Consider the following 13,380-nt stretch of genomic DNA (forward strand, 5'->3'; position numbering starts at 1 on the left):
AGCTAGCTTCCCGTATGCAGATTGTGCTTTTTGTTATTTGGTGTAAATCTGTTCAGTGGTTTAGGAGATATTTAAGGGCAAATACATTTGTATATCTCTGGCAGTGAATATTTTGCGATTGTTGGAAAGTGGATTGTTGGTAAGGGCAAATGAGTACCTAGACTTAGCAATAGACCACAAATCCCCCACTTAGGTCCAGTCAGGCTCTCAATAAATCCTGACTCAACCCTTGGTAGCTTGGCCATGAGCAGAAGGCTTAACTTAGGACACAAGTAGGAAAAGCATTTAATATCAACAAAGCAGTAAATAAGTAAAACACAAAACACCATAACAATCCAACATCAATTTATAAACATATATTATCTTTTTATCTTTAAAATGACACCAAAATAAAAAAAAATTAATTCAGGTAACCAGAGATATGAATTGTTAAAAATTAAAAGTAAAACTTGCGCTTCGAATCAAATAGCCCTGAAAGGGTTAAAAAAGGTCACACTGGACAGGAACAATGTCCAGAGTTCAGGCAATCCACGATATAACATTATTACACTTACCTTATTTTCAGATGTGTTTCTTTATTCAGGAACTTGGTCCACAGCACAAGCCAAGGGTTCAGAGTCTCTGGTTTACCTCTTGGGGTCTGGGACCTCAGCTCCCACAATGCACCTCTTCAACTTATGGAGCTTTTTACAACAGTTGCTTCAATCATCTCCAAACTTCTAGATCTTCTTAAAGAGGTCCATTTTGGGTTCTTGAAGTGTCCACAACTTGATACAAGGTTCCAGAATCTCTGAGTCACTCATTGGGAGTTAGAATTACAATTCCCAGAATGCTCCTGGTCAGAATCCTCAAATGGCCACTGGACGCTGATCAGCTGGGCACTTCTTACAGGACTCGATGCACTGGACTCTTAGCAGCTCCTTTGTACCTGTAGCTTACAGGGGGTCCACTCCTGGCACTGTGGAAGCGAGGCAAAGTCCTTTTCTTGTTAAAGCACAAAGTGTCTAGCTGGTGCAGTCATTGTGAGTGCAGTGTTGAGGTGCAGGTCAGGGGTCCAGCATGGCAGTCCTTCTCCAGCATCTTCCTGCAGGGATCTGAATTGTGGGTGCAGCTCTGCCTAATTTATTCTTGCTCCTGGGGTAGAGAGCAGGGGGTGTACAATCACATTCAGGCCACTTGCAGGCCCTACACTCCTGGGTGACCACTTCCTGGGAAATGTGGCAAAAATCAATAACAGGGAGCAACAGTCTCCAAAAATCCAGGATGGCAAAAATTCAATCCCACAGGTTATGTCTGGCTGAGCCCATCCACTGGTATGGCTACATTTCTCTTACCACACCCTTTTCCAGCCCTCTCTTAATCTAATCCGGGGGCACCTGGCTGTCTGGTTTTGCTGGAAATACGGGAGATCCACTTGCTTGCCCAAATGTCCATCCTTTCTTTGAAGTACAGTTGGCTGCTCTCCCCCATCCTGTTTCACCATCTGCTGAGGCAGTTCTTCTCTCCTGTGCACCTCTTTTGTCTTCAGTCCAGGCCAGTTATCACCTCATCAAGTCAGCCTGGCCAGGCTGCCAGAGGCTGACCAATCAGAGAAGAGCAGTAAAGGGCTAAAGTTGGTGACTTTTTAGAAGAGTTCTAAAACTCTTTCTCTGTACAAATTATATTAAATTCAATAGTGGCAAGTTGTTGAATTTATTATAACTTTTACGTTGATACCCAACTTTAGATAGCTAGCTTCTTCCTATGGAAATTAAGACATTATTATTTTAAAATAAAGTCTCTCCATGTTAGCCTCTGGAGCCCATTCACACCAAAGGAGAAAAACAAATGTCACTATTTTTCCATCCCCAGGGAGTATAAAACATATTTTATAAAGTTCCTACTTACAGTTACACTGCACCCATCCCTAGGGGTACATAGTGCATACCTTAGGGGTGACATATGGTAAAATAAGGAGGTTTAAGACTTTGAAAGTACTTTTAATTCTAAAGTCGAATGTGGGGTTAACTTTATCTTAAAAGCAGCCAGCAAGGCAGGCCTCCTTTTTAAATGACACTGGGCACTACAGCAGTACACCAATGGGTGTACCACCTATGCTGAGGTCCCTAAACCTACTTGCCCTACCATATACTAGAGAGTTATAGGTAGGGGGGCACAGCCAATTATAATTGGCCTAGTTTCCATATACCTTTTTAATAAGAGCACAGGCCCTAGGACTGTTTAACAGTGCCCAGGGCACCATCAGAGTCAGACAAACACCAGTATGAGTGAAAATGTGGGGAAAAAAGTTAGGGGGCTTCTGCAATCAGCCCAGTTTCCGCCGAGCATGGACGAAGGCCGTGTGGGGCAGGGGTTGGAATAATGTATAGTAATAAAAATTACTTAACGTTAAAAAACCATAGAAACGCACAGAAAAAAAAAGTTTACACAGATGTTATAGTTAGATTCTTTCAAGTAACTATAACTTGCGCCCTAAGGTAACTATAACTCGTGCCTTCGCCATGCACAGCTAATTACTCCACATATTATGTCATTGATGAGCTCTTGTACGGCATCTTTGACATCACTGCAACGTTTGCAATAACATTATTGATAGAAAACTGTGTATGGCAAGGGCGCGATTTATACTTACCTTAGGGCGCGGGTTGTAGTTACTTGAAAGAACTATAACTATAACTGCTGAATTTCTATGGTTTTGTACGATTAAATTTAGAACCTAACTATAACACCCCTGTAACCGTTGTTTTTTTTTCAGTGAATATATCGGCATATATATCTATATGTATGCAATGTGATGCTTAATGCTCCCAAATCCACTTAAATTCACCTAAGGTAGCAGGGAAAGGAATCCCCAGAATAGGGCATTCAAGTATGTAGTAGATAAAGGCGCATGGGCTTCTGTTTAGGACGAAGGCATCCCCAATTTTATAGACTATGAAAAAGTCACTTACCAAATCACATATTCATCACTATAATCCCTCAATAAATAAATATATTGTGAAAAAAGACACTCAACTCACCCAGAGAGTCTCAATATATCATGGGTGTGACGTATTAAGCATAGATCCCCTCCCCATAAATGTGGAGCAGACTGTGAACAGAAATAAAAACCTGCTGTAAATAGGAGGCTAAAGTGGCAGAATCAAGCTCCTGAGGAACCATGTCCACTGGCAACCGCATACTAACCATTGCCTGTCACTGCACCAGAGATCTTTCAAAATTATGAAGCCCTTCACTGTAAATGTTGGGTAGGGTGCAAGTGTAAGAGGACACTGTTACACTAAGCCCTCCTTTTCAGAAATTGCATGCTAATCTTGCCCTCTAAACCAGGTAGAACAGCAGTGTGTAGAGCTCACCTTATTCTGATACAATGAATGAATTATATAATCTTCTCTGTGTGAATGGGGAGTGGGCTCAGAAGGCAGAAATAGAAAACAATGTTGCAGTGCATATATGCATGTTTGCAGGTATAAAGATTACTACTAAAATGGAGGATTACTTTCAATAAGGAGAGACACCTAATAGGCGCACTTCCTGCAATGTAAAATTTTAAGGAAGATGTTGTGGCTATTAAACAAAAGCGCATCAATCAACAGTCCTATTTTGTCCTAAGTCAAAATTGTGAAACTAAAAATACATCAAAATGAATACACAAAAATTGTTATAAAACCTAAATCATAATATGTACAAAAGAAACAATCATTATCTTATACCAAATAACATTGCATAAAAAACATACATAAATCAACCTCAATCGCAAAATTACACCAAGCTTATCACAGTAATAAAGTGTAAATATACGTGCAGATAAACAGATGGAAATATAGCTTTCAACAGCAGGGAGCTGTTATTTAAAGCGGAGAGGAGGTCTCTAGGGCTGTGGGGGGGATGTGTCCCCCACATTCTCAAACTATTTAACCCCAGGGTTGTGATGGTGCCCAGGCTCCGGGGGGGCCCTGGCCCCCCACACAAGTGTATGCTTGCCCGAGGAAGGTGGTGCGCCCCAGGGCTGCGGGGGCGGGGGCTGCACAGCCACAACACACAATTGAATATTTTACCAGGGAGGAGGCAGTCCCCGGGGCTCTGAGGGAGGCCATAGGGACTACTCCACATTAAATCATTATTTTGACAATGGAAGGTGGTGGTCCCTAGGGCATTGGGCCGTGCAGCCCTCCCATATTTTACATTGTGATCGCCCCTTGAAGGAGGCAGATCCTCTGGCTTATATGAGGGGGCCCCTGTGCTCCCCACCCCTGCTAAATACCCCAGTGCCCCTGAGACATGGGTGACCCGGGGTCTAATTAAAAAAAGGGCAGAAGACCGCCTTTTTTTCTTTTATTCAGTCTTAAGAAAATCAGTGGATCTGGATGCGCAGATTTTTTGAACACTTAAAAAAAACATTTTTTTTGCTTTGGCAGGGACCCTGAGGGGCCCCCTAGACCAAGGCTGGGGCTCAGGGTGTCCCTACCCTGGCCCCTTTGCATTTTATTCACTTTTTTTGGGATTCGGCTGAAGCTGAGTCGCAAGATGGCTGTCAACGCTTCCTTTTTAAAGTACTGACGGCGAATCAGATGTCAGCATGGGGCCAGTTGGATCTGCGGAGTATCTGCAAGCCCAGATATCTATATTTTTTGTCCATTACTATCTCTAAAACCACTAAATGGATTTCCACCAAATTACAAAAAGTGTGCTTTCTAGACCAAGGCCCTAGCTTTCTGCCAAATTTGGTGTTATTTTGTTCAGTGGTTCAGGCTGTAGTCGTGTTAAAAATTTGAAAAATCCCATTGACGTAGAATGGGGAAAAAGTGTTTGGAGACCCCCCCCTTTTTCTCGACCCCCACTTGACAGATCATCTCAAAATTTCCAAGACAGAAGCTGAACTGACCAAAGTATAAGTTTTGAACATTTCCCAAAGATTTGTTAAACTGCACCAAAGTTATTGACAAAACAAAAAAAGCTCAGTCTATGGAACAAATGGTCCTATCTGTAATTGCCTAGGTTTTATATATATATATATATCGATATATATATATATATATATATATATATATATAAATATATATATATATATATATATATATCACCCTTACGCTTGCACCAGCAGCTAGATTGCCCTGCTCTGAAGACCCTTTGTTGTGGAATTGAATTCTGCAGAGGCACCAGGTATTGTTGAAACATCAGAAATTGTGGAAAGAGGAGGCGAGGGGATACGATGCCTCTGCGTTTGTACTAAACAATGGAAGACTTTGGACTATATTTGTCAGAACTTCTAATGCGCCTTGCACCACTCTGCCACTTTGTGGGATTATCTCATCAAGACATAAGGTGTGCATGTGCCCCCTTATCTGTTACAAATACCGATGCGGCCCTTTAATTGGAAGGCCTGGAGGCGAGGTCAAATGAAATTAAGCACTGGGTTGTTCTCAAGGAATATGGGCTAAAAATGGAAAATGCAATTATTACTGTGACATAACACTGCGTAAACATAGAAGCACGGCTTGTTAATATTATTATAAGAGGATTGGAAAGATCGGCATGAAAGGTAAATGTGCAGTTACACAGAAAAAATGAAAATAAAATACTTGATGGATTTATGGAAGCCTCTTTAAAAAAGTTAAAATGTATGAAGCCGTGCGGAGCGCAAACAAGAAGATAACGAGGTCACAGGATACTAATAAGCCCCAGCTGGATTATATATATGAGAAACTGCAAATCCCAGAATGTACTAATAGGAATGAACATGTCCCAGAATGCTCTGTTTATGAAAAAGCCTGGATTGTGAAAATGATGTGAATACAGACTACATACCACTTGAAAAAGACGTCAGTCGAAACGCGTTGTGGGGTCTGGTTTCATGTTGCTTTGATGAATAAATGGAAATTACAAAGAGAAACTCCAGGAGTGCAGTGCCTTTTGTTGAACATATATATATATATATATATATATATATATATATATATATATATATATATATATGTATATTCAGCCGGTTGGACTATGTTAAAACCCCCAAAGACAAACTGTCAGGGGGCCGGTAGCCCCTGTTTACCAGGCTGTTTCTGGCCCTGGAGACCCCATCTTCTGGGGCTTAGGGCATTTTTTTTTGGAGGAGGCGTATATGGACTCCTCCCTTGGCCGTATTTTAGCCCTGAGGACCCCACCCCCCGTCACCCACCTTATTGTAAATAGGGAGGGGGTACACAGCCCCCTTCCCCAGCCTAATTTCTTCACCAAGGACCCCCATCTTCGAGGACCCAGCCACATTTACACAGTGGAGGGGACATGGGGTCCATTTTCTGGTCCTTATTACAGTCCTGGGGACCATACCTCCCGGGGCCTGGCCTTATTGTAAATGGGGAGAGGGCTTTGTGCCTTCTGCCTTGTGACAGCTCTAAATTTTACATTGCTTATATTACCTGTTCAAGAACATAATGAAGTACAATACGTTACAATACAAAAAATAATTTATAAAGCTAACAGTTGCTTCCAAAGAAGTGTCCTTGAGCTCACAGCATGTAACCAGTAGTGCGGCAAACAAAGAGACTAATCCTCAAGGATGGGAGAATACCAACGGAAATTAAATTAAAAACTGACCTTTTTCAGGTTGTTTCTAAATGCTAAAGATAAATCAAGTACAACCACCATCATTGAGGAATCAAGATTGTCCTTAATAAACTCAGTAACTGCAAGGCAGATTCAGAGTAATGGGCAAAATCCTGACCGAAAGCCAGATTGTGATTCATGTAACAGATGTTTTGATTTTAAAAAGTGGGAAAGTTGTCTATTAACTTTTTTCTCAAATATTTTCATGACTGCAGACAAAAGTGAGATGGGCCTGAAGTTACTTAAAATATAAGTGTTCACATTAGGCTTCTTCACTAAAGGGAGCAGGCGAGCTTGTTTCCAACTCCTCTGAACTAATGCAGATTTCGAGGAAGTATTCATAATTTTCTTCTGAATAGTATTAACAAGAGTGGAAACCATTTTTGTAATGTCAGCTGGGCATTTATCAAGAGGGGAACCAGATTTGCATTTGACCAATTAATTGGTTGACTCATCCAAAGACATAGGGTTACAATTATTGAGGAGAGAGACAGAAGAAGAACTCAAATCAACCACATGAGGGATCACATTTCGAGTTGCGAACTGATCATAAATTATTTGAATCTTCTTAACAAAGAAATCTCAGAGATCCTCACATAAATTTTCTAAAGGGGTCAGATTATTCTGTAAGGTACTGGGAGAAAGAAAGGAACTTACATTTAAAAAAAGTTATTGCAGCTTGTTAGATGTGCAATCAAATTTAGCATCCATTTCATATGATTTGCACTGAAACATTTTCTCTCTTAAGGCAGAATGAGGGAGCAGATGGGCAACTGTGGATATCTGGTCTCACTGGACCGGGACCAATTTAAAAGTTTAGGCCAACTGCGATGGAGCGGAGGCCAGCTAAAGGGATCCATTAGGCCTGCTGAACAAGTGTACTTTTATTCCAAGTTTGCAGACTATTGAATAGATCTATTGCACAGCCAAGGAGATGTGCTGGTTCCAAGATGCCACAAGGCTGCGGTGTGAAGTCCTGTTGTATTGACATTTAGGAACCCATCTGCGGGGCTTGCAATGTGAAGTCTAGTGTCAAGAATGTGACACGCTGTTGGAGCAATGTGTCAGTTCTGAAGAGCTGCAAGGCTGTGGTGCAGAGTCTGCCAATGCAACGTTTCTGCTCAGGTTGGTGCCACGCAGCAGAGTCAGTTTGGCTGGATTCACAGGCTGGCAGAGCACCCTTGGCCCCTTTCCAAGGGTCCTTGTCTGGGATGGCACCACTTAGCAGAGCATACGGGAAGATGGCAGAGTCCAGATGCAGAAGCAAGGTTGTTGGAAGCCTGTTATGTCCCTGAGGCTTTAGATCAGGAGGCCAGGCAGCTAGCCCTTTGAGTCACTCTTGGTTCTGGGTTCAAGTGATGCAGGTCAGGTCGTTCTCAGCCAACCAAGAGGGAAGCAGGCCACAGGTCAGCAAACCAAAGCAGGAGTATAACAGAGGCGCAGTCCTTCTTCCTGAATGACTATCCAAAGGTCCATGATTGTACTGAAGTGATTGTGTCTGAGGTCCATCTCTTGTGCCTGGATTTGGGAAGGGAGGAGAAGCTTTTAGACAGTGGCTTTGAAGTGCAAGGAATTCTCTGTCTCTGCTTCCCTGGCTCCAAGCTGGGTTGAGTGAAATTGCAGGGTTGTTAGGCCTTTTGTGTGTGAACAGGACAAAGCTGATTCAGATGTAAATGAGGCTGGGTCCAGCTCTTCTATCTCATCCTACCAGTGATGGTTCATTCAGTTGCACCTAAGCTCCCTTTGTCTATGGCTGTCTAAGAGGAAGACACATATCCCAACTGCCAACTACACCCAGTCACATAACCAGAGATAGGCTGCAGGGACCAAATGGCTAAGGCAGGAAAATGCCAACTTTATAAAAGTGGCATATTCAGAATTGCAATTTAGAATCCGACTTCACTTTAAGCTGGGATTTTAAATTTTAGTTCCAAAAACAACAAACATGAACCGTTTTATCTCTTCCCATTTGGAAATTACACTTATAAAATGCAATAAGGCATCCTACGGGAGAGAAAGGCCTTGCAAAATAAAAAAATAAAACACATTTTCACTATCAAGAAATGTAAAACTTAAAAGTACATGTCCGTACAGGTTCTAATTCTTAAGAACATTGCACTCTGCCCTTGGGTGTCCAAGGACTAACTTAGAGGTGGCATATACATATTTAAAGTAAAGGTTTGTGCCTAGCAAAAGCTTTACTTTGCCAGTTCAAAATGGTAGTTTCAAACTACACATAAGGTCTGCAATGGCAGGCCCGAGACATGCTTAAAGTGCTACTTAATAGATTGCATAATCAGTGCTGCAGGTCCACTAGCAACATTTAATTTACAGGACATGGCCACTTATAATACATTATATATAAAAAAAGCTATGCAAATTGGCTACAAGCCAATGTTACCATGTTTTAAGCAGAGGGCACAAGCAGGTTAGCACTGTTTAGCAATGGTAAAATGCACAGATTCCTAAGGCCAGCAAAAATGAACTCAGCAGAAAAATAGGAGGAGAAAAGCAAAAGATGTTAGGATGACCCTGCAAGAAGGGCCAAGTCCAACAAAGTTGTCCAGCATTAACATGTAACTGCTGCAATCAAATCTCCATGAGTTGCCAAATTATGGAATTAGGTACATTCAGTATGTTGAGAGGAGACGTTTCAGTGTTGAGAAATGGATCAGAGAGGTTGGAGGGATAGTCAAATGTAACACGGAAGGGGATATCCAATGGAGCAAAAAAAACAAAGGAGAGAAGGAGCAGGAAGGAAGGGAGAACTGTTAATAGGAATAAACTAGACAAGGAAGTGAGGAAGAAGGGCACCAGAGAGCCCAGAAGCAAGATTGTGGCTACCTAGCTCAGCCCTGCCAGCCAACTCTTAAATCAGGCACTTATCTCTGGTGTATGCTACATGCCCATCTCCCCCAAGATGCGTTGCACATGTTAATTTTAGTTCCATAGCGGATTTCACTCCAGAAGTTGCTGCTCAGAGGCAGACATTTCTGCTGCCTGCACTGAAGCTCACCGCACGGCTTAGCCCCCTCTCCTGGTCTGCTCTATGAGCCGATGAGGACAAGACTCGCTGCCCCAGGCATCATCCTCATCTTTTGAGGCATTCGGGCTCCTTAATCTGCCACCCAAGTGCATAGGCTACTCTGGGATTGCTGCAAAGGGCTTTGTGGGGCAGCCCAGAGGTAGTCTGCTGTACCACAGCTCGTTGCGTGGCCCAAAAGCTGTGGACACGGCCTGTGCCTTGACAGCTCGACTGACGCAATGCAGTCTGATCGACATAGAACCTGGTGGAAGGGGACCCAGGGAATAAACAGGTGTGACCCGCACTGCTTTTCTGGCCCACACACAAAGGACACCTGCCGGCCTGGGCCTGATCAATAATGCCTATCCCCCTGATTACCTGCAGCACCAAGTGGCCTAGGAAGGATACTGCGCAGCTAAGGTAAGCTTATGAACCCACATGAGCCCACATCTGTGACAGCTATTAAAGTCCTCCTTGACTCAATTTATATGAGAAGCCCCCCCACCTGGAACTGCAAAGGGAGGATGACACCACCCTAATGTTCTTTTGGCCCTGAACACAGCCCAGAGGGACCCTGACCCCCAGCGCCGAGAGGTCCTCCGACCCTCCGCTTGTAACATGGCTGGGATCCCTTCTTTTTCCTGCCTTCTGTAAGTTTTGCTGCCATTGGAAGGACTGGTGTTTGCAGAGTCTGTTGATGCCCTCAAAGTACCTTCCGACCTGCTTGTGACCCCCATTATCATCCTATTGGTGCTTGGGCACCTAAAGTGGATCACTAGTCATCTGCAAACTCTTCTACAGATAACTGCACAAATGCAAGCTGAGGATCCAGATGCACACCACTTAACCCATGCAATATCCACCTCCTGGACTTCACTGGGGGCCTTGAGGTCAGCATATGCTCGTCCCCCCTGGACTCGGAGTGGTGGGATCAGGGTTTGGCAGGACCTGGCAACTGACCCCCCCCCCCACAACTTGTACAGCACGGACAGGTCAGAGGCACAACAGTCCAAACTGACTTTTAAGGGGAGGAGGCAGATGAAACAGGCTGACTAGGAAGGAAGTGAGGAGTCCCCCGACAATAGCCCCAGTACCCCCTCTCATAGGACCTTGATTTGAAGAAATTATTAGTGGACGTCAAAAACAGTTAAAGTACCATCAATGCTAAATCGATCTTCTAAAAGCCACATTGTTCAGATAGAAGAAACGGTGGACAAGTGTGAGGGCCACCTGGACCAACTGGAATCATGCGCTTTGGATACTGAAGATGTGCAAACAGCTGCTGGAGAGCACTTGCTTCGGGTGGATAAAGTTTTGAAAGTTATTAAGCAGAGGAACAAAGACTTAGAGGCTTACTCCGCACAACAATAAACTCTGCATTCTAGGCATATCTGAATCCACAACCATTGATAGAATGGAAGACTTTGTAGAATTAATGCTGTGCAAGCTTTTTTGAGGATGCCCTATATGCAGTTTTAATAGTGGCTTAGGCACATCACTCGCAGGGGCCATTACCTCCAGAAAGGCTTATATTCACCAGGCTCCTCAACTATTTGGATCGTAACATGATCCTCTGTCTTGCTTGTGAAAGACGCACTATTCAATATCAGTGGAGCAACATGTCATTCTATCCCGACTTATGCTGGCAGTCCAGGCAGTCCAGGCAGCCCACCGCACATTTGTCCTGGTTAAGAGACTCTCCAAAAAAGCAGACGTCACTAAACTCTTTGCTCTATCCTACAAAACTGCAGATCCAGCATGAAGGGAGGCAACACTTTTTATCAATGCAAAAGCAGTGCTGAAATTCACCAAAAAGCTGGGGGATGGTCCACGTGTGCCCACATCACAGCAGGAAGATGGCTTCTCAGTGGCAATGATTGAGATGATTTGGGATTCCTAGTAGGGACGTTTCCCTCCTGTATGACCAGGCCTCCGCTCAAGAGCATTCCCCGCTTCCCCACTGGCCAATAAGCCACTTACTTGTTCTGTGACAAACATCTTTTATCCCTCCAGACCCCTCTGCACTCTTATGTCTTCACACTGTGCTCACACCAACTCCAATATGGGTGCTCCCACCCCCGGTTGTCCACCCAGTCCCCTCTCGACTGGGCAGTTGGCCAAACTCTCTGATGCCTTACAGGATGACTCCTTCTACTCTGATCTGTTATTGGGATGTGATTTTTGGATGGGGGTGGGCTAGGGACACAACCATGTCTTGTGGCTGAGGTGGGTGGGGGGTAGGTCTGTTTGTGTTTTTTTGCCCCTCTCCCTTATGCCCATGTTAGGCTCGGCACTATACACAAAAGTCTCCATGCCACTCTGGCACACAGCGTTAGACGTCTCCTAGGTATGCCACATAGAACTTCCTACATGTTACACTGAACACTATTGAATGTATAACCTGGGACATCCATGGGATAAATGATCAGCGAAAGACAAGGTTTGTTTCTGCTTACACAGATATCACATAGACAATTATTTTCTGCAGGAGCTCCACCTAACCGTGACAACTGCCCACCGCCTTGTCTCAGAGTAGTGCGCCGAGACACATGCATTAATTTTGCTTCAATTATGCCAGGGGAATCGCTATACTCCTGCATAAGCACATACTTTGGCACAAGAGACAGACAAGCTGTGATACTACCTGGCAGTATTTCATAATCACCCACATACTGCGTACGCATTCTGTTATTTTGGCATCCAGTTATGGTCGTAGCATGGACATTCCATATTCCCCAAGGTCTTGTGCCTGATTGCCAGCTTGGGACTAGGAGCTGTATTATGGGGGACAACTTCAATGTCGTAATACACAATGATGCAGATTGTACTGGCACCTCCCGGCAGCCCCACGCCGTGGCGCAACTCCACAAGCTTACTGTCCGATATCTGGTGGTTAACCATGCAGATTCCATTGAGGGCACCTGTGTCACGATTAGATTATTGGCTGCTCACTGAGGACGTCCTCAGTTGGGCCACTGATGTGCTACACAGGCCCACATCATCCAAGATCACACCCCTGTATTACTGGAGTTCTCCCCTCCACTGACTATTCCATGCTCTTTCAACTGACATCTAGCCCCAATGCCCTGCATGACCTGTTCATTTGAGATGTAGTCTGAAAGGCTATCTTTGATTATTATGCCCATAACAAGGGTTCAGTGACCTTGCCATTAACACTATAGGAGACCTTCAAAGGTTTGATACACGGAGTATGCATTGCTAAACACTCAGGCATACTCAAGGCGTTACGCATGGGATTGACTGAGCTTGAACAGGACCTCCACATTTAGAATTTAAATATTATGAGTCCAACACCCCTGTACCTTGTCGGCTATTAGGGAGAAGCTCACGGAATACAATGAGGAGGCCCAGGGGATGCACTGGGAGGCAACTGCCCGGTGTTATGGTGATAACCCTAGGAAAACACTAGTCAATGTGGTTGGACACACTGGGCCTCTGTCAATGTCATGGAGCTTATAGATGAACAGCATAATAGACAAACATTCCCTAAAGGCCTGCTCCAATCATGGTTTCCTTCTATTCCCAGTTATATAGCGGTGCACCCCAGTCAAATGCAGACAATCTGACGGCTTACTTAGATACCATTCAGCTACTCTTGCATGACCCAGCTCATTGCAAATAACCTGGATGCCTCATTTATGGTGGAGGTCAAGATTAAGGTCATTCAGGGCCTCCCCAGTGATAAGGATGCAGATCTGGATGGAACAACTACCTCTTTTTATGAGGAATAC

Source organism: Pleurodeles waltl, chromosome 6, assembly GCF_031143425.1.
Source record: "Pleurodeles waltl isolate 20211129_DDA chromosome 6, aPleWal1.hap1.20221129, whole genome shotgun sequence".
Taxonomy (NCBI): domain Eukaryota; kingdom Metazoa; phylum Chordata; class Amphibia; order Caudata; family Salamandridae; genus Pleurodeles; species Pleurodeles waltl.